We start from the raw sequence: 5,137 nt of genomic DNA on the forward strand, positions 1-5,137 counted from the left end.
AAACTTGATTAATATATTTGATGATGAATTCTGAGTCCCATAGGAAGCTATTACTTAAAATACTAAATGAAACCCACGTCACTCAAGATATCACTTTTAACAAATTTGGAGGCATCGTAAATAACATTACTACTAACAATCATCTAACCTTCATAGATGACGAATTGTCTGTCGAAGAGAGACCATAACAAAGCGTTGCACGTATCAGTAATGTGCCTCGATCATATGATATAAGGAGTCCTTGTTAAAGCTTTCGATGGGATTCGTAGGGAAATAATGACATAAATTGAACTCCCAATACAAATAGGTCCGGTCACTTTTGAAATCACGTTTCATTTGATGGATATCATACCCGCCTATAACTGCTTATTGAGGAGACCATGGATCCATTCTACCGATATGGTGCCATCAACCCTACATGAAAAGGTAAAGCATATGGTATATGACCAGCTGATAATCGTGTTAGAAGAGGAAGACTCGTTGGTGAGTAAGTTTTCCACCACACTGTATGTTGAGATAATAGAGTAAGTGTAACACCCCGTTTTTCAAAGCGAGGGTATATTTTTTTTTCAAAAGGAATTAAAATAAAACAGAGAATTAAATCAGGAAATGCCTTTGGATAAATAATTGAGTCATTATAATTTACAAACAGCGGAAGAGTTTCTCCAATTATAAATCCAAAACATTTACACAACAACAAATGGTACATGGAACCCATTCAAGTAAAAAGTCAAACTGACAATATTAGTATAAGTACAGTTTTCCAAACTAAAAATACTCCAATCCAAAAAGAAGGACACCTAGTTCCTATACATCATCCTAATCTGATCATCCTACCAAAAAGCTATACACCCTGAGTATCTCCACGCGCCCCGTGAGATCCTCCTAATGTAACTGCAATCACGCGTTCCCATCTCCATTCCCGTCCGTAGGGTACGAACCGGTAGGACCGTCCTGACTCTCATCTGAGGGCAAAGCCCAGATTTCCACAATAATTGTAAAGGGTCACCAACCAAAAAAAATAACAATTACCACATAGCAATTAAGATTTTAAATGCTCAAAATAACCTTTCAACTAAGCATGCACCTTAAAAGGGTTTCCATATGCCAAACATGCATAAACAAGGTTGAGAAATGAAGTTTTTAACAAAACAACATTGTTGTATTCGAATACAGCATCTCTGTATTCGAATACAAGGCTGTTTCAGCATTCAGCAAAAAAAACAGCATGTCTGTATTCGAATACAACAGTCTGTATTCGACTACACAGCAAGTCAGTAGCAAAATGTATTCGAATACAGCAGTCTGTATTCGACTACACAGTAAGTCAGTGGCAAAAACAGCATGTCTGTATTCGAATACAACAGTCTGTATTCGACTACACAGCAAGTCAGTAGCAAAATGTATTCGAATACAGCAGTCTGTATTCGACTACACAGTAAGTCAGTGGCAAAAACAGCATGTCTGTATTCGAATACAACAGTCTGTATTCGACTACACAGCAAGTCAGTAGCAAAATGTATTCGAATACAGCAGTCTGTATTCGACTACACAGTAAGTCAGTGGCAAAAACAGCATGTCTGTATTCGAATACAACAGTCTGTATTCGACTACACAGCAAGTCAGTAGCAAAATGTATTCGAATACAGCAGTCTGTATTCGACTACACAGTAAGTCAGTGGCAAAAACAGCATGTCTGTATTCGAATACAACAGTCTGTATTCGACTACACAGCAAGTCAGTAGCAAAATGTATTCGAATACAGCAGTCTGTATTCGACTACACAGTAAGTCAGTGGCAAAAACAGCATGTCTGTATTCGAATACAACAGTCTGTATTCGACTACACAGCAAGTCAGTAGCAAAATGTATTCGAATACAGCAGTCTGTATTCGACTACACAGTAAGTCAGTGGCAAAAACAGCATGTCTGTATTCGAATACAACAGTCTGTATTCGACTACACAGCAAGTCAGTAGCAAAATGTATTCGAATACAGCAGTCTGTATTCGACTACACAGTAAGTCAGTGGCAAAAACAGCATGTCTGTATTCGAATACAACAGTCTGTATTCGACTACACAGCAAGTCAGTAGCAAAATGTATTCGAATACAGCAGTCTGTATTCGACTACACAGTAAGTCAGTGGCAAAAACAGCATGTCTGTATTCGAATACAACAGTCTGTATTCGACTACACAGCAAGTCAGTAGCAAAATGTATTCGAATACAGCAGTCTGTATTCGACTACACAGTAAGTCAGTGGCAAAAACAGCATGTCTGTATTCGAATACAACAGTCTGTATTCGACTACACAGCAAGTCAGTAGCAAAATGTATTCGAATACAGCAGTCTGTATTCGACTACACAGTAAGTCAGTGGCAAAAACAGCATGTCTGTATTCGAATACAACAGTCTGTATTCGACTACACAGCAAGTCAGTAGCAAAATGTATTCGAATACAGCAGTCTGTATTCGACTACACAGTAAGTCAGTGGCAAAAACAGCATGTCTGTATTCGAATACAACAGTCTGTATTCGACTACACAGCAAGTCAGTAGCAAAATGTATTCGAATACAGCAGTCTGTATTCGACTACACAGTAAGTCAGTGGCAAAAACAGCATGTCTGTATTCGAATACAACAGTCTGTATTCGACTACACAGCAAGTCAGTAGCAAAATGTATTCGAATACAGCAGTCTGTATTCGACTACACAGTAAGTCAGTGGCAAAAACAGCATGTCTGTATTCGAATACAACAGTCTGTATTCGACTACACAGCAAGTCAGTAGCAAAATGTATTCGAATACAGCAGTCTGTATTCGACTACACAGTAAGTCAGTGGCAAAAACAGCATGTCTGTATTCGAATACAACAGTCTGTATTCGACTACACAGCAAGTCAGTAGCAAAATGTATTCGAATACAGCAGTCTGTATTCGACTACACAGTAAGTCAGTGGCAAAAACAGCATGTCTGTATTCGAATACAACAGTCTGTATTCGACTACACAGCAAGTCAGTAGCAAAATGTATTCGAATACAGCAGTCTGTATTCGACTACACAGTAAGTCAGTGGCAAAAACAGCATGTCTGTATTCGAATACAACAGTCTGTATTCGACTACACAGCAAGTCAGTAGCAAAATGTATTCGAATACAGCAGTCTGTATTCGACTACACAGTAAGTCAGTGGCAAAAACAGCATGTCTGTATTCGAATACAACAGTCTGTATTCGACTACACAGCAAGTCAGTAGCAAAATGTATTCGAATACAGCAGTCTGTATTCGACTACACAGTAAGTCAGTGGCAAAAACAGCATGTCTGTATTCGAATACAACAGTCTGTATTCGACTACACAGCAAGTCAGTAGCAAAATGTATTCGAATACAGCAGTCTGTATTCGACTACACAGTAAGTCAGTGGCAAAAACAGCATGTCTGTATTCGAATACAACAGTCTGTATTCGACTACACAGCAAGTCAGTAGCAAAATGTATTCGAATACAGCAGTCTGTATTCGACTACACAGTAAGTCAGTGGCAAAAACAGCATGTCTGTATTCGAATACAACAGTCTGTATTCGACTACACAGCAAGTCAGTAGCAAAATGTATTCGAATACAGCAGTCTGTATTCGACTACACAGTAAGTCAGTGGCAAAAACAGCATGTCTGTATTCGAATACAACAGTCTGTATTCGACTACACAGCAAGTCAGTAGCAAAATGTATTCGAATACAGCAGTCTGTATTCGACTACACAGTAAGTCAGTGGCAAAAACAGCATGTCTGTATTCGAATACAACAGTCTGTATTCGACTACACAGCAAGTCAGTAGCAAAATGTATTCGAATACAGCAGTCTGTATTCGACTACACAGTAAGTCAGTGGCAAAAACAGCATGTCTGTATTCGAATACAACAGTCTGTATTCGACTACACAGCAAGTCAGTAGCAAAATGTATTCGAATACAGCAGTCTGTATTCGACTACACAGTAAGTCAGTGGCAAAAACAGCATGTCTGTATTCGAATACAACAGTCTGTATTCGACTACACAGCAAGTCAGTAGCAAAATGTATTCGAATACAGCAGACACTATCTTAAAGAAATAAGTATATCATCAACTAATCCAACTTCTACAGGAATACAAAGATATTTTTATCTCGTCATATCAGAATATGTATGGTTTGGATACTAGCATAATGGAGCATAAATTTCCCTTAAAACCTATTTTTCTTCGATTAAACAAGAATTAAGGCGAATAAAGAGGTAAAAAAAAAACAATTTGACGATGGGTTCTTCAATGTGGCAAATTATCCCCAATGGATAGCCAATATTGTACCTGTGCTGAAAAGGAAGGCAAAATTCGAATGTGTGTCGACTATAAGGACCTTAACAAAGCCAGTCTTAAAGATGATTTCTCGTTACCTCACATTGATATTTTGGATGAAAATATGGCTCGCCATTCACTTTTTCTCCTTTACGAGTGGTTGCTAAGGATATAATCAAAACAACTTTCTTCACTGCTTATGGAACATTGTGTTATAAGGTAATGTCTTTTGGTCTAAAGAATGCATGGGCAACCTACCAAAGAGCTATGGTAACTCTATTCCATGACATGATAAATAAGGGGATATGAGTTTATGTAGATGACATGATTGCTAAGTCACAAACAAAAGAAAAATGTGATTGATCTAAAGAAACTCTTTGAAAGATTCAGAAAGTTCAAGCTAAAATTTAACCCCTTCAAATGCACTTTAGGCGTACAGTCGGGGAAATTGTTAGAATTTTTGGTTAGTCATAAAAGAATAGAGGTTGACCCCGATAATCTTCGAGCCATTTTGGAAATGCCTCCCCAAAGTACAGAGAGAGAGGTTCGTGGTTTTCTTGGGAGACTAAATTATATTTCAAGATTTATATCAGAACTAACTGCCACTTGTGAATTGACCTTTAAACTTTTACGGAAAAAATCAAATAGTTGTGTGGAACGAATAATGTAACATAAAAAAAGAAAAAAAAAGTTATTTAGAAAATGGTTGTAGCATACAAAGATTGGCATGGGATGTTGTCGTTGCCACTACACGGGTATCGCACCTCGATACGCACTTCAATTGGGGCAACCCCTTTTTCCCTAATATATG

Source organism: Cicer arietinum, chromosome 3 (genome assembly GCF_000331145.2).
Source record: "Cicer arietinum cultivar CDC Frontier isolate Library 1 chromosome 3, Cicar.CDCFrontier_v2.0, whole genome shotgun sequence".
Classification (NCBI taxonomy): domain Eukaryota; kingdom Viridiplantae; phylum Streptophyta; class Magnoliopsida; order Fabales; family Fabaceae; genus Cicer; species Cicer arietinum.